This window comes from Orbicella faveolata, unplaced genomic scaffold (genome assembly GCF_042242905.1).
Source record: "Orbicella faveolata isolate gen_17 unplaced genomic scaffold, um_ofav_v1 contig_4, whole genome shotgun sequence".
Lineage (NCBI taxonomy): Eukaryota > Metazoa > Cnidaria > Anthozoa > Scleractinia > Merulinidae > Orbicella > Orbicella faveolata.
Window position 1 is genome coordinate 12,512,473 of NW_028301569.1, and position 24,417 is coordinate 12,536,889.

General features: G+C 35.3%; 2 long non-coding RNA genes across 7 annotated transcripts in view; one reads left to right on the plus strand and one right to left on the minus strand.

Moving 5' to 3' along the window:
• LOC149101455 (uncharacterized) overlaps positions 1–13,938 on the plus strand; it is a 49,781-nt gene extending 35,843 nt beyond the window's left edge. For both annotated transcript variants that reach the window (XR_016203060.1, XR_016203061.1), the window contains exon 10: positions 23–13,938. This is a non-coding gene — a long non-coding RNA (uncharacterized LOC149101455). The remainder of the gene's footprint in view (positions 1–22) is intronic.
• A 1,530-nt stretch (positions 13,939–15,468) lies between these two features.
• The window catches only part of LOC110045104 (uncharacterized), a 112,087-nt gene continuing 103,138 nt past the window's right edge, over positions 15,469–24,417 (minus strand). For all 5 annotated transcript variants that reach the window (XR_016203059.1, XR_016203058.1, XR_016203057.1 and 2 more), the window contains one exon: positions 15,469–23,804. This is a non-coding gene — a long non-coding RNA (uncharacterized LOC110045104). The remainder of the gene's footprint in view (positions 23,805–24,417) is intronic.

Sequence of the window (24,417 nt, forward strand, 5' to 3'; positions counted from 1 at the left end):
TTTCTCTTTTCTTAATTCTCAGCTCTTTAACAATGGAATGTTAGCTGTTGAAACAGTAAAAGACCAATTCTGTGGTCAGCCTCACCCAGGCAACTAAGTGTTGTTCAGTAGTGTACAAATACATAATTTGCTCAACCTACTTGGGTTTCATGGTAGTAATAGAACACCTTCAAAATAACCATATTCATAAATCTGGAATTTTTTGCGAGAATGAATTAGTCGGTTCTTTTTTTCTATACGTGCCAATCATCCTAGATCTTGCTTCTTAAGATGATTTCTGCAGAACATTCAAGCAATAATGGCAAAAATTAAGTTACCAAAAAATCCTCATGGCATGGTAGTATTTTGAATAAAGATAGGAAGTTCTTATCGAGACCTTAGCTCTCAAGCTGTCCCTGCGAGAGAAAATTGAACTTGAAGTTATCCATATTTCTATTAACCCTTTAAGTCCCGATAGTGCCATAAGGTACAAAATGTTATAATAAGCTTAATATTTGGCCAATTCATTTCAAATTTGGACACCAAAAGGACCTTTGAGAGATCTTCACATTGAAAGCATAAAATCATACCCCCTTCTGAATCAGACTTGATTGACCACCCCTCAAGTTTTTGAGACTTTTTCACATTGAAAGCATAAAATCATACCCCCCTTCTGAATCAGACTTGATTGACCACCCCTCAAGTTTTTGAGACTTTTACGTTTTACAATTTTACAGTCAAGTGAATATCTGATAAAAATCTGCACACCCAGAGCTGCAAATTGAGCCATTGTTTAGGGGTATACCCAGTATATACAAGGCATTAGGTATTTTTTAACGTTTTCATTATTGAGTTATTTTTTTGTAAAAAAATACCTCTTAATTGGCACGTTGGGTATGTTATGGACGGGTCAATGGATAAGTGAGTGAGTGAGTGAGTGAGTGAGTGAGTGAGTGAGAGATGTATGTATGTCACACCAATCAGATTGGATCTACTATAAACAGCCAATCAAATTTCTTGTTGTAAAGGTCAATGGCATGCGAGAAGATTTGATCCTGATAGAGTTTAGAACGGCGGTATTTATTCTTCTATGAGAGGAGGAAGTATTCATATATTGGGTTTAATTCAACATTTTCTGTGGCTTAGGCTGAGGATTTTAGTTATGAACAAGATGAACCTTGAGGTTTGAAACAGTTTGTGAGTTAGTAGTATGCAAATGCAACCAGATATTTTCATTTTCAGTTACAAAGGTAACTTGATACTTTTGTTTTTCACAAGGAGTAAATTCAATTAGAGGTCACAAATCGTCGCTTCTAGTTCTTAGGTCATGTTGTAGAGGAGACAAGACGAGACTATTTAGATTTGAAAGAGTTCTAACATTTTCAATAGTAAGTGCAAGTAATGATTGTTTTGTTCTTGTTGCATGCAAATATAACGAGATATTTTTATTTTTTAGTCACAAATGGTAACTTAACACTTTTGTTTTTTATATGGGAGTAAATTCAATTAGAGCTGACAAGTTATCGGCTATTGTTTCCAGGATATTAAACAAAAAAGCTTCCATTTCTGGACGGTTTTTACATCTCTGCAGTAGCAGTTTAATAGTTTTATTTGATGACATTCATTTCAGTCCGATATTTTTAAAGGTAAAAAGTATGAACACTGCTCAAATGTTCTTTGAAGACTGCATGGCACCAAGTACAAGTGCAATTTAATTAAATCAGACTTTCAATGTGTCAGGTTTTTTTCTCTTTCTTTCTATTTTCAGTGAAGTAGCATTGTGTTGTGTAAAAAGGGTAAACTTACCACTCGAATTAAATGCGAAAAGGTCTCTTATTTAACTTGAGTATTTTTGAGCAAAAATTCCTCTTGGGGGTTGGAAGGGCTATGTGATCGGTGAGTGAGGGAGTTATGCATGTGCGCGTGTCACACCAATCACAGTGTGGGTTGTGTCAAAGAATGAATCAAATTGCCTGTTAGAAAATAAGATGGTATTTACATTAATCTGGAGACGTGTCAGATTACTGTAGTTTGTTCAGTCAAACATTTTATGGCTTACTATTTAGCTATCTTACCATGACCGATGTAACATCGCATGTACATCATAAATTCCCAGTTTCTTTCTTGCTGTACATCGCAACCAAAAAACTTGTCAAATTAACCAAATCATTATTGTAAACAACGCCATGAATACTCCTATCTCCGACACTTCACCAGAAAAATAACTCTTGCACGCATCGGGTGCCTATGTTTTTACATTGTAGACTCCTCAATTCAATTTATAACATCTTGTATGTTTGTTGTGGTGATTAAGGACATACCCCAAACAATACCTTTCAACTGGTATATTACTTGTGGTCTTTCGATCTACTGTTATCATTTTAGAAAAATAAGGTTTTTCTCTGGGGCTTAAAGGGTTAAAACGGACGTTTCATGTTAGTTGGAAACACAATAACACATGCTTTAAGCATTCTTATGAGGTTTGACATTAAATTTCTTGAGAATGCTTGGGGATTTAATTGTGGGGTCACCTAGAGAAATGAATTACAGTGAGATGTTTTAAATAGTGCTCAAAAAAGTTGCCATGCTATAATTGGATTTTTAGTAAACAACTTTTGCACTTATTGCTTGAACTTTGAGTGGAATCCGTCTTAATCTCTCATAAAAATGAAACAGTGTATGATCAAAGTACACCCCTTTTTATCACTCTGAATTTTTACATGGTTTGCAACCAGGCTTGGGGTCAGTTGTGGAGTGATAAAATTTTGTCCTGGTATGTATATACAATAATGATCTTGTGATGTTGGCAAGTATGTAATACCATGGTGCAAACAAGTGTTTAATACATGAGGAATATTTATATTCTTATGAAGCAACCTGGATCAGCCAGCTTAAAATTTACATCGAAAATAATTATTGACACTTCTTTTGTTCTCGGCAGAATAGGACAACATCGAAAGGTATCTAAAAAATCAATTATGCTTGGCAAGAGAATGGCTTTGAGCGTTAAAAATTATGGCATGAGTATTTTGTCTTTATAATGTAGAAGCTTTATCATTTTTAACATGAACATTTTTAAACTTGAAAGTACAAAATACAAAAATACAAAAACATTTCATTCTCTAAATCTCCAGATTTTTGTTCCTTGTGTCATCAACACGATATCATTGACACTTGTTTGCACAGTTAAGATTTAGTATTCCTAGTGGACATTTGCTTGTTAAGTTCCTCTATGACACCTATAAGCAGAAATTTCCAATATTTTAAGCTCTATTTTCTTTCATGTTACAGTTTTTGTTGAGGTGAAGGGGGAGGACGGGTCAAAATAAGAAAAAAACTTCATTTACTTCAATTCATTAAGATGTTAAGAACACTGGCAGTTAAGGTGATTCCCTAGTAAAAGGAACCGCCATAGATTTCCGACAAAACTTGGTATGCTGTTGTTGCAGGTCAAGGAGATATTAAAAAGGAAGTAAAAAGAGGGAGTCACCGTGCTTGTTTTCACGCCACAATGCTGACAAATATGGTTATTTAGGTGACTTTTGGTAACCTCTGTGTGCAACAGATAAGCTTGATTATTTTTCAATGCAGTGTGTTATATCACACAGAGTTTAACTTTCTTTGATTGTTTATTCATCTGCGTCCTAGAAAAAACGCCCTCAAATACCCTGCATTTTTTATCCTTTAAAGGAAACATAATTTGGACGTGCGCTGTTGGGCCCATTATGTCTCCCTCTGTAGTATTTATTTCATTCGCCAAAAAAGTAGCCAGAGATTTCTGCTAATTTTTTTCTCAGTTATTGAGGATATTGTTCTCATTGAAATTATGAAATAAAAAGTGAGGGTCACTGTGCTCATTTAAGAGAAGAGGAGCATTTATTTTGCTATCAAGCTTAGTTTGAGGGAAACCTCTTAAGTTTTGTACGTGCACGCACTCATGTGCGTGCGCTAATGAGCGAAAATTGTGTGTAGTAGGGATGCGCAATGCAATACTAAGGAATCACCTTAACTTGGGTGCTGTCACATATTACAGTATATGAGGCATGAGGCTTCCTTTCTCTTCAAATGGAAAGCACAAGATGCTAATGACTGGAAAGTTGGTTTGTTTATTTTATAACTTTATTACATTTGTTCTTTTGTCTTTGTCCAAAAACCATGTACTTATGTATAGTACTGGTGCTTGGACGCTTGTTACAAACAGTACAGCCTGGAATTCTTTCATGGATGGAAAAGTTTAATGTCAAGGTCAGGTGAGTGCTGAGAATGTAAGGAGGCAACTTAGGATCCTGGTCTGACTGGACCGAAGAATTTTTAGCTAATCAAATTGAGCAATATGAGAGGTTCTTAGCTGTGCAGCTGCCTTTTTTCTGTGCAAGTTCAAATGGAACATGTTGTCTCTGTGTACTAAGATACCTAAATTTGGAACGTAGACCTATTTAAAATCTTGCAGATATCTTTCAGAAGTTGGGAACTTGTCAGCTACATGTAATCTTTTATAAGAACCTTTAAGTTGATGTTCAAATCTTTTTGGATTTCTTTTTGTGATGATATTTGGCCATATTTCCAAGCCTGGTGATCTTTAAAGTGATCTCTCTGAGTACTCACCAAAATGCAAGTGTCTTTCTTGTTTGTTTTATTATAGTCCTTGATTGCTTTGAAATTGCTTTTGAAATTAATTTTCCTAGTACACAAGTTCAGTGTCTAACATTAATTATCCATACATAGTCATGCACTGTGCAATCATGGCAATGTACATGAATTTGAAAAGTCACTGAAAATTTTTTGGGCCCTCATATAAAATGCTTTCATAAAAACAAAAAAAAATAGAAGCCAGTTCCAATTTTTCTGTTGCTTTTCATCAAAATTAACAGTCTAGGCAATATATGGTGTTCAGTTAGGGGAATTAACCAACAGATCTTGGGACTCTATTTGTTAATAAGACTGACAAGACAAGCCTAACTGGCTCTGGACAACTTTTTCTTCAGAATTACAATATTGTTATAATACTTGGTTTACTTGTCAAAACATTGCATCAACTGCTATGATAACTAGGTGAATTTACAGGGTCATGTTTACATTCAGCTGACTTCAACTAAATCAATGATACTATACAACTTTAGCTGATACTGCAGAACTTTAGCAAATACAGTAGTGGGCAGATTGAAATTGATAACAATTGATCAATCACTCTTAACTCTTGACATACAGAACAAACGACCTGACAAATGATTTACCCTTTCACTCCTAGAAGCGATGAACATCTTTCTTTTCCAATGATAAATACATTGCAAACCAGATTTGTGATGAGAAAGAAGGAAAATAGTAGACTAGGAGACATTGTCTGGATGTGATTCCAAATTCTCAAATTTGACATGCTCGCAAATGTACATGTATGGTCCTCTGTTAGGAGAATTAACCAATAAATTTTGGGACTGAAAGTGTTAAGACTGACAAGACAGACACTTCCAGACTTGTGACGAAAAAAAGGAAAATAGCAGACTGGGGGAAATTGTCTGGACGTGGTTCCAAATCCTTAAAACCAACAAGTTAGGAAATGTGGGCTTTTATTGAGGAGAATTGGCAAACAGATCTTGGGATGGAAGGTGTTAAGACTGACAAAGCAAGCATAACTGGCAATATTGCAATATTGCTACAACACTTGGTTTACTTCAGCTGACCTCAACAAAATGCTGAACTTGATACTGCAGAACTTTAGCCCATACGGTAGTGGGCTAATTAAAGCTGACTACAATAGATATCGATAAGTCACTGTTTACTGTTGACACATGATACAAATGACTTGACTTGACTCCTAGGAGTAGAACATCTCCTTACACGATAAATACATTGTACATTGTAACCCAGACTGGTGATGAGAAAAAGGAAAATAGTAGACTAGAAGACATTGTTTCGATGTGATTCCAAATTCTCAAAATTAACATGCTAGGAAATGTATGGCTTCCTGTTGGGAGAATTAACCAACAGATCGTTGGACTAAAAGTATCAAGACTAACAAGACAAGCTTACTGCCAGTGGACAGTTTATTGGATGAGACAAACACAACCAGAATTACAACATTGTTAAAAATGCTTGGTTTACTTGTCAAAACAATGCACAAACTGCTGATAGTTAGGTGAATTTACAGGGTCATGAATACCTTCAGCTGACCTCAACAAAATCAATTTATTGTTTAAGTTAGACTTGACACCATAGAACTATTAGCTAATACTACTACGTGAATAACAAATAACTTGACAAATGATTTATCCTTTCACTCCTAGGAGTGATGAACATCTTACTTTTCCTTACTTAATAAATACATTGTAAACCAGTCTGTGATGAGAAAAAAAGAAAAATAGTAGACCAGGAGACATAATGTGGTTCCAAAATAATTCTTCTATCAAGGAAGGAAATGCATGACTTCAAGTAAGGAGAATTAGTGAACAGATCTGGGGACTAAAAGTGTTAAAACTGACGAGACAAGCATAACTGGCATGGGACAGCTTATCAGATGAGACATTAGATGCCCTAACTATTTGCTGTTTTCTTTAGAATTACAATTTTCCAACAACAGTTGGTTTACTGGTAAAAGAAAAATGCAGAGACTTCTGTGATAATTACACTGTAGATGATTTTTTTAAATTTTGCTACTTACACCACTACAATAGTACGCCACTTACAATACAAAACTTACAGTACTTACAATGTGCGATACTTAAGCCACTAACAATACTATACTCTACTTACAAAGCAGTACTTACTTACAATGTGAGATACACTACTAACAATACTATACTCTGCTTACAATACAACACTTACAGTACTTACTTATTTACTTGTACATATACAACAAAAAATACAGCTACTTGTGTTACTTACAATACGGATTACATACCCTACAAAATCTAGAAAATAAAGGTGGGCAGGGATGTATGGGAAATTTTAGTGAACTGAGCTTCTAACTCAAAGGAAATCAAAACAGTTAAAGATATTTTCCCTGCTGATTCACTGAAATTTAGCTTTATATACTTTGAATATTGAAGTGAGGAAAATAGGAAGGGAATATCTGGTAGAAAGGAAAGTGTAAAAAGAGCGAGAGACTTTAAACTGGTAAAAGGTTACTAAAGGGAGAAAGGTTCAATTTCTTTCTTATATTGTTTTAGAAAAGGCTTAAAATTTTCAATAGTTGGAATATTTCCTTTGCTTCTGCAAAGCCAAATATAGAATCTTGCAAGTAACAGGACAAAGTTAATTGCAGCTTTGTTTTTGGAAGTATGATTTTACAGGAACGTGAATACTTTCAGCTGAGCTCAACAGAATCAGTCGTTTAAGTTAGACTTGATACTGCAGAACTTTAGCCAATACAGTAGTGGGCAAATTGAAACTGACAACAACTCATCACTCACTTTTAACTGTTGACATATAGAAGAAATAACTTGAGAAATGAATTTTATCTTAGCAGTGATGAACATCTTCTGTTATCTTACGTGATAAATACATTGTAAACCAGTCTTGTGATGAGGAAAAAGAAAAATAGTAGACTGGTGAACATTGTCGAGATGCGAGTCCAAAATCTCAAAGTTAACATGTTAGGAAATGTATGGCTTTCTGTAAGGAGAATTAACCAATAGATCTTGAGACTAAAAGTGTTAAGACTGAGAAGACAAACAAAAAGTAAACCAGACTTGCAATGAAAAAAGGAAAATAGTAGACTAGGGCAAATTCTCTCATTAAAATGCTAGGAAATGTATGGCTTTCTGTAAGGAGAATTAACCAATAGATCTTGGGAATAAAAGTGTTAAGACTGAGAAGACAAACAGCAAGTAAACCAGACTTCTGATGAAAAAAGGAAAACGATAGACTAGGGCAAATTCTCATAATGTAGCATGTTAGGAAATGTTTGGCTTTCTGTAAGGAGAACTAACCAATAGATCTTGGGACTAAAAGTATTAAGACTGGAAAGACAAACAACAAAACAGACTTGTGATGAAAAAAGGAAAATAGTAGACTAGGGCAAATTCTCACATTAAAATGCTAGGAAATGTATGGCTTTCTGTAAGGAGAATTAACCAATAGATCTTGGGAATAAAGGTGTTAAGACTGAGAAGACAAACAACGAGTAAACCAGACTTCTGATGAAAAAAGGAAAATGGTAGACTAGGGCAAATTGTCATAATGTAGCATGTTAGGAAATGTTTGGCTTTCTGTAACGAGAACTAACCAATAGATCTTGGGACTAAAAGTATTAAGACTGGAAAGACAAACAACAAACCAGACTTGTGATGAAAAAAGGAAACTAGTAGACTGGGGCAAATTCTCATATTAAAATGCTAGGAAATGTATGGCTTTCTGTAAGGAGAATTAACCAATAGATCTTGAGACTAAAAGTGTTAAGACTGAGTAGACAAACAACAAACCAGACTTGTGATGAAAGAAAAAAGGAAAATAGTAGACTGGGGCAAGTTCTCACGTTAAAATGCTGGGAAATGTATGGTTTTGTGTAAGGAAAATTCACCAATAGATCTCGGGTCTTAAAGTGTTAATACTGAGAAGACAAACAAAAAGTAAAGCAGACTTGCGATGAAAAAAAAGGAAAACAGTAGACTACAGCAAATTTTCATGTTTAACATGTTAGGAAATGTACCGCTTTCTGTAAGGTGAATTAACCAATAGTTCTTGGGACTAAAAGTATTAAGACTGAGATTACAAACAACAAGTAAACCAGACTTACGATGAAAAAAAGGAAAATAGTAGACTAGGGCAAATTCGCATATTTAACATGCGAGGAAATGTATGGCTTTCTGTAAGGAGAATTAACCTATAGATCTCAGGACTAAAAGTGATAAGTTTGAGAAGGCAAACAACAAGTAAACCAGACTTGTGATAAAAAATCGAAAATAGTAGACTAGGGCAAATTCTCATATTTAACATGCGAGGAAATGTATGGCTTTCTGTAAGGAGAATTAACCAATAAATCTCGGAACTAAAACTGTTAAGACTGAGAAGACAGACAACAAGTAAACTAGACTTACGATGAAAAAGGAAAATAGTAGACTAGGGCAAATGCTCATATTTAACATGCTAGGAAATGTATGGCTTTCTGTAAGAAGAATTAACCAAGAGATCTCAGGACTAAAAGTGTTAGGACTGAGAAGACAAACAAGAAGTAAACCAGACTTGTGATGACAAAAAGGAAAATAGTAGACTAGGGCAAATTCTCATATTTAACATGCTAAGAAATGTATGGCTTTGTGTAAGGAGAATTAACCAATAGATCTCGGGAATAAAACTGTTAAGACAGATTACAAACAACAAGTAAACCAAACTTGTGATGAAAAAAAGGAAAATAGTATACTAGGGCAAATTCTCGTATTTAACATGCTAGGAAGTGTATGGCTTGCTGTAAGGAGAATTAACCAAGAGATCTCGGGACTAAACGTGTTAGGACTGAGAAGACAAACAAGAAGTAAACCAGACTTGTGACTGAAAAAAGGAAAATAGTAGACTAGGGCAAATTCTCATATTTAACATGCTAGGAAGTGTATGGCTTGCTGTAAGGAGAATTAACCAATAGATCTTGGGACTAAAAGTGTTAAGACCGAGAAGACAAACAACAAGTAAAGCAGGCTTGCGATGAAAAAAAGGAAAACAGTGAACTAGGGCAAATTTTCATATTTAATATGTTAGGAAATGTATGGCTTTCTGTAAGGAGAATTAACCAAGAGATCTCGGGACTAACAGTGTTAGGACTGAGAAGACAAACAGAAGTAAACCAGACTTGTGATTGAAGAAAGGAAAATAGTAGACTAGGGCAAATTCTTATATTTAACATGCTTGGAAATGTAAGGCTTTCTGTGGGGAAAATTAACCAATAGATCTTGGGACTAAAAGTGTTAAGACAGAGAAGACAAACAACAAACCAGACTTGTGATGGAAAAAAGGAAAATAGTAGACTGGGACAAGTTCTCATATTAAAATGCTAGGAAATGTATGGCTTTCTCTAAGGAGAATTAACGAATAGATCTTGCGGCTAAAAGTGTTAAGGGCCCATTAACCAATCTTTTCGAGCCGTTGCTAAGGAAAATTTATTCTCATATAACCTCATCATTTTTAGTTAGTTCAGAGTATTTTCATGTGTATTAACTTTTTCATGATCAGTAACACTAGTGATGACGTCATCAGGCCACGCCCATGGTCATGTGACTAATACTGAGGCTCCCAGGCAAATTACTTTATCGGGATTTTTTTCATTGATTTAATATTTTAATTTAAATCCTCATTACGCTATGCATAGATTTTGTTTCATTTTTGAAAGGTCAGATTTTGAGAGAATTTTAAAATATTAAAATATTCGTAATTTTCTGGAAAAAGCATGATTTTGAAAAAGGAATGCATAGCTATCTTTCCAACGTTGGCTTTAATTGAAATCCGTCGAAAAAGGCTGGATTTAATGAAAAACCGCGTTTCCTTGAGCATTTAAAGAAACCGGAAGTGCGCCCGATATATATTGGAAGTTACCCTATCAGTGTGTGCGCAATTTACACTACCAGCGCACTTAGGTAAGATCAAACAAAGCCACACGGAGTTAGTTTTTCTCTTTCTATTGCTCTTGTTTTTCTGTCTTTTTCTTATTTTGTCTTTGCTTGGACTTTTTTTAATTTGCATTTTGTGAAACACAAAGAAAAACATCTAAAATGTAAGCGAATTTGCAAGTTATTGAGTTGTTTTATTTTAAGCGCTCAGGCTGACGTAAGTAACCGGAAGTGAAATTTCACCTCGTTAGCAACGTGCGCAAGCGCGCACATAAATTGGTTAATGGGCCCTTAAGACCAAGAAGACAAACAAGTGAAGCAGACTTGCGATGAAAAAAAAGGAAAACAGTGGACTAGGGCAAATTTTCATATTTAACATGTTAGGAAATGTATCGTTTTCTGTAAGGAGAATTAACCAATAGTTCTTGGGACTAAAAGTATTAAAACTGAGATTACAAACAACAAGTAAACCAGACTTAAGATGAAAAAAAGGAAAAAAGTAGAATAGGGCACATTCTCATATTTAACATGCTAGGAAATGTATGGCTTTCTGTAAGGAGAATTAACCAATAGATCTCCAGACTAAAAGTATTAAGACTGAGATTACAAACAAGTAAACCAGACTTGCGATGAAAAAAGGAAAATAGTAGAATAGGGCAAATTCTCATACTTAACATGCTAGGAAATGTATGGCTTTCTGTAAGGAGAATTAAGCGTTAGATCTCGGGACTAAAAGTATTAAGACTGAGAAGACAAACAAGTAAACCAGACTTTTGATGAAAAAAAGGAAAATAGTAGACTAGGGCAAATTCTCATATTTAACATGTTAGGAAATGTACATCTCGGGACTGAAAGTGTTGAGACTGAGAAGACAAACAAGAAGTAAACCAGACTTGTGATGAAAAAAGGAAAATAGTAGACTATTAGTAGGCAAATTCTCATATTTAACATGCTAGGAAATGTAAGGCTTTCTGTGAGAATTAACCAATAGATCTTGGGACTAAAAGTGTTAAGACTGAGAAGACAAACAACAAACTAGACTTGTGATAAAAAAAGGAAAATTTTTAATTTAAATTTTTGAAAAAATACTCCAAGTACAAATGCAAGTTGAACCTAATGAACAGTGTATACGAGATGAGTTAATTTTGGTTCTGGCAGCTTCACAGAAAGAACTTAGCTCTTTCATTTGTCACTTACTGTTGTTGTCAGGTATCTCAAGTCAGATGAATGGATCCTTTGTTCAAGGTGGCTGATAACAGCTTCCACCACTTTCAAGTAGTTATACTTAATTAAGAGCTCAATACTATCACACGTTATCAAGTAATGTTACGATATTGGTATCACACAAATGCCTCGTCATTGGCGAACAAGTTTTGGTGATCTTCATGGTATAATACTGGTAGGTTGCCATAACAGCAAAAGAATTTGTTAAAAAAACACCTCTATATTAGCTTTAAGTGCTTAAAATTCAAATATTGCTCTGTGAAACCCATTTTGTACTGTGGAATTGTGATATGCATGTTAAGATACAACTTTTTGCAAAGTTTACGCAAATTCTGTAGCAGGATAATTTAGTTTTATCAACTGGGTTGATAATGTGAATAAGCCACCATAAAGAGATTCGAAAGCTGACTTTTCAAGTGTTAGCCCTTCGTTGGATTTGCTCTGATGAAGGGTTAATGCTTAAAACGTCGGCTTCTGAATCTCTTTATGGTGGCCAATTCACATTATCAACCCAGTTGATAAAACCAAATTATCTTGTTATACTCCCCACCAATGCAGCACCAGTTTCTTTAGAAACTTACCCCCACAAATTCTGTAGGTTTGCTTGAGCTCATTTAGAAAGTTTGAAATATCTCAGAACCCTACTTATAGAATTTTAAACTTTGCAAACTTTAACATGCTTATGACAGTTATATAGTAAGAGAATAGGTTTCACTGAGCCATTTTATAAGCACTTCAAGCTAATACAAAGGGTGTTTTTAGCGAGTTGTCCCACAGCTTTTGTAACTTATTATGCCATAAAGATGACCACAATTTGTTCACCAATGATTAGGCATTTGTGTGATACCAATATCGTAACATCACTTCATAATGTGCAGTAGTAGAGCTGTTAATGGATGCTGCTGGAAACTGTTATTAACATCTTAACACAACTTCTCAGTATGTCAATCTGACTAGGGCATTTCAACACTCTTTGAATAGTTGTATTTTATTAATATTTTGTTTACAATGATTAAACTGTAAAGAAATTTAATTCCCAAGGGAATAACTTTAATTCCCATGCGACTAATTACCAAGGGATTTGATTCCCATGGGACTAATTCCCAAGGGATTTGATTCCCATGGGAATAAAACAGCTCTTAGCGAAAATTAATTCCCATGGGACTAATTCCCAAGGGATTTGATTCCCATGGGAATAAAGAGCTCTTAGCGAAAATTAATTCCCATGGGACTAATTCCCAAGGGATTTGATTCCCAAGGGATTTGATTCCCAAGGGATTTGATTCCCATGGGAATAAAACAGCTCTTAGAGGAAATTAATTCCCATGGGACTAATTCCCAAGGGATTTGATTCCCAAGGGAATAAAACAGCTCTTGGTGAAAATTAATCCCCATGGGACTAATTCCCAAGGGATTTGATTCCCATGGGGATAAAACAGCTCTTAGAGGAAATTAATCCCCATGGGACTAATTCCCAAGGGATTTGATTCCCATGGGAATAAAACAACTCTTAGAGGAAATTAATCCCCATGGGACTAATTCCCAAGGGATTTGATTCCCATGGGACTAATTCCCAAGGGATTTGATTCCCATGGGAATAAAACAACTCTTAGAGGAAATTAATCCCCATGGGACTAATTCCCAAGGGATTTGATTCCCATGGGACTAATTCCCAAGGGATTTGATTCCCATGGGAATAAAACAGCTCTTGGTGAAAATTAATCCCCATGGGACTAATTCCCAAGGGATTTGATTCCCATGGGAATAAAACAACTCTTAGAGGAAATTAATCCCCATGGGACTAATTCCCAAGGGATTTGATTCCCATGGGAATAAAACAACTCTTAGAGGAAATTAAATCCCATGGGACTAATTCCCAAGGGATTTGATTCCCTTGGGAATAAAACAGCTTTAGAGAAAATTAATTCCCATGAGACTAATTCCCAAGGGATTTGATTCCCATGGGAATAAAACAGCTCTTAGCAAAAATTAATCCCCAAGGGATTTGACTCCCATGGGAATTCAACTTTATCATAAACTTATTAGAATATTAAACATTTTTTTACATACAAGGCAAGAATTGTGAGCTTATCAATTTTCCATTTAGAAGTAGAACATAAGAAAATGTGTTATGTAGCTTGTTTGTTTGTGTAGAAAACAATTTATGTAGTTTTTCAAATAAATGTTTATAAAATACAAAAAAGGTGTTGTAAGTTGTTTTGAAGTATGGGTAAGCCAAATAACACGAATCTTAAAAACTGCATTTGTAGTTCATGGTGTGATCATCGGGGTGAGGGTAGTTCTGAAAAGAACTGTTGTTGGTGACTGATGTTTCAACAACCTGAGCAGAAGTCATCTTCAGAGTCAAGTGAATAGTGTTTGTCAGTTGATGATGTTATAAGTCTGGTCCGTTAAACGTGATTGGTCAGTATAGCTATGATGGTTTGGCTTAAAGACTTGTGTAAAGTTTGTCATCAGTCACTGGTAGGTTTTGATCCGTCTGTAGTTAGACGGAGATATTAGCTGCATAAGCTACTCTGAAATCCGAGGGTAAATAAAGTGATGTATGTATGTATGTCAAATTGATCACTTTTTGGTCCGTCTATTGCAAGTCAAATTAAGTCGGGCTGTTAGAAGTCTGTGTGTCGGTTTCGTTTCCATCATGGATAAGTCGTTTGTAAGGCGCCGGTAGTTGTTGACACCTGTTAAGAGGTGTTTGTTCTAGGTTAGTGTACCAGCTTTCCAGAGTTAGTCATTGAAAATAATTTGTACTGTAGGTTAAACACTGAGCAGAGTCCCAGTCAATGGTTGTGCTTAACCTACAGTACAAATTATTTTCAACGACTAACTCTGGAAAGCTGGCACACTAACCTAGAACAAACACCTCTTAACAGATGTCAACAACTACCGGCACCTTACAAACGGACTTCCAACAGACCGACTTAACAATAGACGGACCAAAAACCGGCCAATTTGACTAACAATAGACAGATCGAAACCCACCAATGGCTGATGACAAACTTTACATGAGTCTTTCAGCCAATACAGTGATGGCGATACTGACCAATCACGTTTAACAGACCCGACTTATAACATCATTGACTGACCAACACTATTCACTTGACTCTGAAGATTACTTCCACCCAGGTTGTTGAAACCTCAGTCACTAACAATAGTTCTTTTCAGAACTACCCTTACCCGGACAATCACATTATGTGAACTACTGATACTCCTAGGTTCAAACCATTTACTATAAAAACTGCATTTCTTTCAAGATTGGATACTTGAATTGATGAACAGAGTTTGCGTTTCTTTCCTTAACAATTGATCCAAGGTTACTTGGATCATGGTGCATCAAAGATATTGAAGAACTGTTCTTCGGTTCCTTTCATGCACCATGACCCGAGTGATCTTAAATTAATTGTTAAGGAAAGAAACACAAACTCTGTTTATCCATTGAAGTATTCAATCTTGAATTGCTCCAGAAACGCACCCTAAAAAGCATAAAAAATCTATAATGTAATTTTGCTTTTCAAGTTTCACTTGTGCAAGAAAACCATCCTAGTGCAAAAATGCTAAAGCAAGGCTTTAACAATCCCAATTTCCTCCCAAAATCAACAGGAGTGAACACGAAATATTTGCTTAAGCTATGAGCATCAAGGGCATGTGCCCATGATACTCACAGCTTGATGCCATTCGCGTGTACTCCTAGGAAAAACACAACACAACAATCTTTATTTGAAACAAAAGTTATAAAGTGTCTATGATACCCTGATCCCTAAGAGTGAGAAACGACTGTCACTGAGCTTGTTCCTAAATTTTAAACATTTAAAAGCTAACATTAAGAATATATTTAACAGGTTATTTTGTTGAAATAGTAACCTGTCATGTCAAGAGGATGACCAAAACGTATTCATCAGAAAGCATTTGGTACCATTTCTGTCATTTCATTATTTATAAGTACTTGAAACTGTTATCAACCTCCTTAACCCACCCATTTGGAAATATTTGAGTTGTTGATCCACTCTATACTCAGTAGGGATGTATTTAATGTTATCATTATTACTTAAACATTTTTTCCCGCAAAAGTATAAAAATAATTGTATGCAAACTGACAGCGAAAAAGGCAACTTAGCTTAAAAAATGAGTGTATACTAAGACAACCCTATGGGTTTGGAAGATATGTTGGCTAAAAACTAGCCAAGGTGTAGACAACTACTTCTAAAAATAGGTTCTAACAGGTTTGAATTACATGTATCTACACACAAATCAAGAGCCATGGAGCCAGTTATGCTTGTCTTGAAAGTCTTGCCGCTGTTAGTTGCAATCTCCTTACAGAAAGCCATGCATTTCCCAGTGTGTTAGTTTGGAGAACTTGAAAAGACATCAAGACAATGTCTCTTAGTCTCATCACTCTAACAGAGTGAAAGGGTAAACAGTCACAGCCTTATGCAAAGTTAGATAACTGATCATGTCTTAATTTTGTTCTTTGTCAACTATTAACAAAGATTGACCAGTTGTTGTCAGTTCCCATTTCCCACTATTCCATTAGCTCACATTCTGTAGTATGAAGTCTAACTTAAATGATTGGTTTTCATGAGGTCAGCTGAAAGTATCCATGACCCTTAAATTCACCTAGTTATCAGAGCATTTTCTGCAATGTTTTATTGAAAAGTTAACAATCATTGTTTACCATTGACAAATGACTTGATGAATGATCACACTTCACACGTTGCGACTACTGACCCTTCGTCCCTTAGGAGTAGAACATACAGTACCACTTTTCAGTAAATGATAACTACACATTAAACCAGACGTGATGAGAAAGAAGGAAAATAGTACACAAGGGAACATTGCTGTCTGCATGTGATTCCAAATTCTCATAATTTAGCATGCAAGGAAATGTAAGGCTTTCTGTAAGGAGAATTAACCAACAGATCTTGGGACTAAAAGTGTTAAGATTGACAAGACAAGCAGAACAAGTAAATCAGACTCGCGATGACAAAAGTAAAATAGTGGACAGGGGAAATTGTCTCAATGAGTGATTCAAAATTCTCAGATCCAGCAGGCAAGGAAATGTATGGGTTTTTAGTATGGAGAATTAGTGAACAAATCTTCAGTGTCAAGACTGACAAGACAAGCATAACTGGTACTGGATAGCTTATCAGATGAGAAGAGACATCTTGAATGTGTGGTTTTCTCTAGAATAACAATTTTCTACTTGGTTTATTAGTTAATATCAGTTTCAATTTGCCCACTTTTGCATTAATCAGCTAAAGTTCTACGGTATTAACTCTAACTTAAGCCATTCATCTCAATGTCAGCTGAAAGTATTCATGACCCTGTAAATTCACCTAACTATCAGCAGTTTGTGCATGTTAAATATGCAAATTTGCCCTAGTCTACTATTTTCCTTTTTTCATTGCAACCCTGGTTTACTTGTTTGTCTTCTCAGTCTTAACACTTTTAGTCCTGAGATCTCTTGATTAATTCTCCTTACAGAAAGCCATACATTTCCTAGCATTTTAATATGAGAATTTGCCCTAGTCTACTATTTTCCTTTTTTTCATCACAACTCTGGTTTACTTGTTGTTTGTAATCTCAGTCTTAACACTTTTAGTCCGAACATCTATTGGTTAATTCTCCTTACAGAAAGCCATACATTTTCTAGCATTTTAATATGAGAATTTGCCCTAGTCTACTATTTTCCTTTTTTTGATTGCAAGTCTGGTTTGTTTTTTGTCTTCTCAGTCTGAACACTTTTAGTCCCGAGAACTCTTGGTTAATTCTCCTTACAGAAAGCCATACATTTCCTGGCATTTTAGTATGAGAATTTGCTCCAGTCAACTATTTTCCTTCTTTTTATCACACGTCTGGTTTGTTGTTTGTCTTCCCAGTCTTAATACTTTTAGTCCCAAGATCTATTTGTTAATTCTCCTTACAGAAAGCCATATATTTCCTAGCATGTTAAATATGAGAATATGCTCTAGCCTACTATTTTCCTTTTTTTGACCACAAGTCTGGTTTCCTTGTTGTTTGTCTTCTCAGTCTTAACACTTTTAGTCCCAAGATCTATTGGTTAGTTCTCCTTAGAGAAAACCATATATTTCCTAGCATGTTAAATATGAGAATATGCCCTAGTCTACTATTTTCCTTTTTTGATCACAAGTCGGGTTTGTTGTTTGTCTTCTCAGTCTTAACACTGTTAGTCCCAAGATCTATTGGTTAATTCTCCCCACATAGAGCCATACATTTCCTAACATGCTACATTATGAGAATTTGCCCTAGTCTACCATTTTCCTTTTCTCATCACAAGTCTGGTTTGTTGTTTGTCTTGTCAGTCTTAACACTTTTAATCCCAAGATCTATTGGTTAATTCGTCTAAGAGAAAGCAATACATTTCCTAACATGTTACATTTGAGACTTTGGACTCACATCCAGACAATGTTCGCTAGTCTACTATTTTTCTTTTTCCTCATCACCAGACTGCTTTACAATGTATTTATCATGCAAGATAACAGAAGACGTTCATTGCTGCTGAGATAAAATTCATTCCTCAAGTTATTTCTTGTATATGTCAACAGTTAAAAGTGATTGATGAGTTGTTGTCAGTTTCAATTTGCCCACTACTGTATTGGCTAAAGTTCTGCAGTATCAAGTCTAACTTAAATGACTGATTTTGTTGAGGTCAGCTGAAAGTATTCACGTTCCTGTAAAATCATACTTCCAAAAACAAAGCTCTTCTGTTACTTGCGAGATTCTAAATTTGGCTTTGCAGAAGCAAAGGAAATATTCCAACTATTGAAAATTTTAAGCCTTTTCTAAAACAATATAAGAAATTGAACCTTTCTCTCTTTAGTAACTTTTTAGCAGTTTGAAGTCTCTCGCTCTTTTTACACTTTCCTTTCTACCAGATATTCCTCCTATTTCCCTCACTTCAATATTCAAAGTATACAAAGCTAAATTTCAGTGAATCAGCAGGGAAAATATCTTTAATCGTTTTGATTTCCTTTGAGTTAGAAGCTCAGTTCACTAAAATTTACCATACATCCCCGTACCCCTTTATTTTCTGGATTTTGTAGGGTATGTAATCCACGTGGTAAGTGACGCAAGTAGCTGTATGTTTTTTTTATTATTAGTAGCATAAGTATCTCACATTGTAAGTAAGTACTGTTTTGTAAGTAGAGTATAGTATTGTTAGTAGCTTAAGTATCGCACATTGTAAGTAAGTACTGTAAGTTTTGTATTGTAAATGGTGTACTATTGTAGTGGTGTAAGTAGCAAAATTAAAAAAAATCATCTACAGTGTAGTTATCACAGCAGTCTGCATTTTTCTTTTACAAGTAAACCAACTGTTGTTAGAAAATTATAATTCTAAAGAAAACAGCAAATATTCGGGGCATCTAATGTCTCATCTGATAAGCTCTCCCATGCCAGTTATGCTTTTCTCGTCAGTTTTAACACTTTTAGTTCCCAGATCTGTTCACTAATTCTCCTTACTTGAAGTCATGCATTTCCTTCCCTGATAGAAGAATTATTTTGGAACCACATTATGTCTCCTGGCCTACTATTTTTCTTTTTTTCTCATCACAGACTGGTTTACAATGTATTTATTAAGTAAGGAAAAGTAAGATGTTCATCACTCCTAGGAGTGAAAGGATGAATCATTTGTCAAGTTATTTGTTATTCACGTAGTAGTATTAGCTAATAGTTCTATGGTGTCAAGTCTAACTTAAACAATAAATTGATTTTGTTGAGGTCAGCTGAAGGTATTTATGACCCTGTAAATTCTCCTAACTATTAGCAGTTTGTGCAATGTTTTGACAAGTAAACCAAGCATTTTAACAATGTTGTAATTCTGGTTGTGTTTGTCTCATCCAATAAACTGTCCACTGCCAGTAAGCTTGTCTTGCTAGTCTTGATATTTTAAGTCCAAAGATCTGTTGGTTAATTCTCCTAACTGGAAGCTATACATTTCCTAGCATGTTAATTTTGAGAATTTGGAATCACATCGAAACAATGTCTTCTAGTCTACTATTTTCCTTTTTCTCATCACCAGTCCGGGTTACAATGTACAATGTATTTATCGTGTAAGGAGATGTTCTACTCCTAGGGGTCATGTCAAGTCATTTGTATTACGTGTCAACAGTAAACAGTGACTTATCAATATTTATTGTTGTCAGCTTTAATTAGCCCACTACCGTATGGGCTAAAGTTCTGCAGTGTCAAGTTCAGCTTAAACGATTGATTTTGTTGAGGTCAGCTGAAGTAAACCACCAATATTGTTGTAGCAATATTGTTATAATTGTAATTCTAAAGAAAACCACACATATTCAGGTTGTCTTGTTTAATCTGATAAGCTGTCTATTGCCAGTTATGCTTGCCTTGTCAGTCTTAACACCTTCTGTCCCAAGATCTGTTTGCCAATTCTCCTCAATAAAAGCCTACATTTCCTAACTTGTTGGTTTTATGGATTTGGAACCATGTCCAGACAATTTCTCCTAGTCTGCTATTTTCCTTTTTTTCGTCACAAGTCTGGAAGTGTTTGTCTTGTCAGTCTTAACACTTTCAGTCCCAAGATTTATTGGTTAATTCTCCTAACAGCGGGCCACACATGTACATTTGCTAGCATGTCAAATTTGAGAATTTGGAATCACATCCAGACAATGTCTCCTAGTCTACTATTTTCCTTCCTCCTCATCACAAGTCTGGTTTGCAATGTATTTATCATTGGAAAAGTAAGATGTTCATCGCTTCTAGGAGTGAAAGGGTAAATCACTCGTCAGGTCATTTTGTTCTAGATGTCAAGAGTTAAGAGTGATTGATCAATTGTTATCAGTTTCAATCTGCCCACTAGTGTATTTGCTAAAGTTCTGCAGTATCAGCTAAAGTTGTATAGTATCATTGATTTAGTTGAAGTCACCTGAATGTAAACATGACCCTGTAAATTCACCTAGTTATCACAGCAGTTGCTGCAATGTTTTGACAAGTAAACCAAGTATTACAACAAAATTGTAATTCTAAAGAAAACCACAAATATTGCAGTTTAAGATTGCCTATTTTCTTTTCTTCAGCTTGTGCCTTTTGTTTACTTTCTTTCATTTGCTTATTCTCGCTAAGGCTCACGGTATTGCACAAGCTTTTAGCTCACGCCGTCTTGGTCAAAGTTCAGTGGACCTTTAGTTGGTAAAGAAGTGACAAGTCTTAAGTTTTCAGTCAAGTCAAGTTGCCTTTTTGTATTTCCCTATCAAGTATTTTCACTGTGTGGGTCAGATATGTGAGTGATCTTGTTTTCTTTGCTATTTAAATGTATTTCCTATCGATTTAGTATGTTGCACAATTCTATTCTAGCTCAAATTAATTCTTATTGTTTTCTCTTGTGCACATGCAGATAAGTAGTCTGGTTCTTAGTGTCACAAATGTGATTATTTCAATTCCTTTCGAAGTATCATATGCATTGTTAAGCAAGTATGATTTGTATTGTTTATGCGTATTTTCATCTTTGTTTGGGACCTTTTCATGTGTGGAACATTATTGTTTTGATGTTGAGTTGTTATTATGCTAAGTGGGGTTCTGCCCCCTCCCCCAAATATGCACAGAGCAGTTTGTTTCATTACCTTTTACCTTTAGTCTATGTAGCTTTATATTTAGTTGTATTTTGTAATCGTTGTTTTCAATTTACGAGTATCATTGAACCTTTCCTCGTTGTCAAGAAATAAACACTTTCGTCAACTTCAAGTTTTGGATCTTTGTCTCCGTAAAATATGCCCCTTCAACGTATAACCGTTACACAGTTGTTTCTTCTCATCTGATAAGCTTTCCAGAGCCAGTTCATTGTTCAGAGCCAGTTCATGTACATTGCCATGATTGCACAGTGCATGACTATGCATGGATAATTAATGTTAGACACTGAACTTGTGTACTAGGAAAATTAATTTCAAAAGCAATTTTGAAAAATAATCAAGCTTATCTGTTGCACACAGAGGTTGCCAAAAGTCACCTAAATAACCATATTTGTCAGCATTGTGGCGTGAAAACAAGCATGGTGACCCCCTCTTTTTACTACCTTTTTAATATCTCCTTGACCTGTAACAACAGCATACCAAGTTTCGTCGGAAATCTATGGCGGGTTCTTTTACTAGGGAATCACCTTAACTGCCAGTGTTCTTTTCATCTTAATGAATTGAAGTAAATGAAGTTTTTTTCTTATTTTGACCCGTCCTCCCCCTTCACCTCCACAAAAACTGTAACATGAAAGAAAATAGAGCTTAAAATATTGAAAATTTCTGCTAATAGGTGTCATAGAGGAACTTAACAAGCAAATGTCCAGTATGAATACTAAATTTTAACTGTGCAAACAAGTGTCAATGATATCGTGCTTGATGACATAAGGAACAAAAATCTGGAGATTCAGAGAATGAAATGTTTTTGTATCAGAAAACTTTCAAGTTTAAAAATGTTCATGTTAAAAATGATAAAGCTTCTACATTATAAAGACAAAATACTCATGCCATAATTTTTAATTTTCAAGGACATTCTCTTGCCAAGCATAATTGATTTTTTAGATACCTTTCTGATGTTGTCCTTTTCTGCCGAGAACAAAAGAAGTGTCAATAATTATTTTCGATGTAAATTTTAAGCTGGCTGATCCAGGTTGCTTCATAAGAATATAAATATTCCTCATGTATTAAACACTTGTTTGCACCATGGTATTACATACTTGCCAACATCACAAGATCATTATTGTATACACATACCAGGAAAAAATTTTATCACTCCACAACTGACCCCAAGCCTGGTTGCAAACCATGTAAAAATTCCGAGTGATAAAAAGGTGTGTACTTTGATCATACACTGTTTTATTTTTACGAGAGATTAAGAGGGATTCTGCTCAAAGTTCGAGTAATAAGTGCAAAAATTATTTACTGAAAATCTACTTATAGCACGGTAACTTCTTGAATTCTATCTAAAACAACTCACTGTAATTCATTTCTCTAGGTGATCCCGCGATTAAATCCCCAGGCATTCTTGAGAACTTTAATGGCAAACCTTGTAAGAATGCTTAAAGCGTATGTTATTGTGTTTTCAACTAACGTGGAACGTCCGTTTTAATAGAAATATGGATAACTTCAAGTTCAGTTTGTAGCTCCAGGCGTCGTAACAATGTCGGAATGTCGCAAGAGATAAATAGATTGAGGACTTCGCTCAAAGTACCGATTTCAAACACCAAAGACTAAGTATGATTCCAATGTGATTTATTCGTATTAGCCGTGATTTGATGTCCAAAACCGTCAAACTAAAATACAATCAAAAAAGCTAGTCTAAGTGACACGAAATGCTTAAACTAAAATAACCATTACATAACACGAATACATATTAAAATACGCGAGTGCGAGGAAATCTAAAATACAACAATTGACCAAGAAATGCAACGAAATGGGCAAGGAAGGAAATACATGCTTACCGATTGTCCTCTCTGTAATGCCTGAATACACAAGTCGCAAGATAAACGCAGTGACCTTCGCAATGAGCTCTCTTGTGTAAAACAACTATCGCAAAACGATAACGCACGAGGTATGACATATGATATCGAAGCGTTCCTAATACGCAACAAAGACTAATACTTAACAGAGAATAATACTTAACTGAAAATAATACATAACTCGACAACAATTACACAGTTTTATCTCGCGGGGTCAGCTTGAGAGCTAAGGCCTCGATAAGATCTTCCTACCTTTATTCAAAATATTACCATGCCATGAGGTTGTTTTGGTGACTTAATTCTTGCCATTATTGCTTGAATGTTCTGCAGAAATCATTCTAAGAAGCAAGATCTAGGATGATTGGCAAGTATAAAAAAAAGAACTGACTGATTCATTCTCGCAAAAAATTCCAGATTTATGAATAATATGGTTATTTTGAAGGTGCTCTATTACTACCATGAAACCCAAGTAGGTTGAGCAAATTATGTATTTGTACACTACTGAACAACACTTCGTTGCCTGGGTGAGGCTGACCACAGAATTGGTCTTTTACTGTTTCCACAGCTAGCATTCCATTGTTAAAGAGCTGAGAATTAAGAAAAGAGAAAAATCAGCAATATGATTCAATAATAACTAAAACACCATATAATTTCAGTCTTATGTTTATTAGCCCCTGTGAAACTTGCTTGCTTTGTTGGTTGTAAATCAGTCAGTTGTCTATACACAATGTAGTGCATCATTCTGTGAAGTATAATCTGTATAGACAGGTCATCTGTAGACCTGGCTGCCTGCCCTATTTAACTCTCTAGTTAATTCAGGTACTCAGGCCCATAACTCTATTAACATACAACTTTGTAAAATATTTCTGTGAGACTAAGGGAATAAAGCTTGTTGTTGTTGTTGTGGTGGTGGTTGCAATTGTCGGCAGCCACTCGGTCAAGCGTCAGCAGAGTTCAAGTATCAGTGACAGTGTTTCAGTGTCGATGGTACATGCATATTGGTCAAGTATTTAGTGGAATACCACTCAAATGATGGTGGTATATCACTCAAGGGCCAGTTGTATGCTGGTCAAACCTTTGTACTTTGCTGTATATACATAGATCAAGGGTGAAATGAATATTGAACAAGTGTCCCTGGTGTATCTTTTAAACTCAACTCACAGTTGAATGCCCCTCAAGTGTTGGTGATATAACAGACAA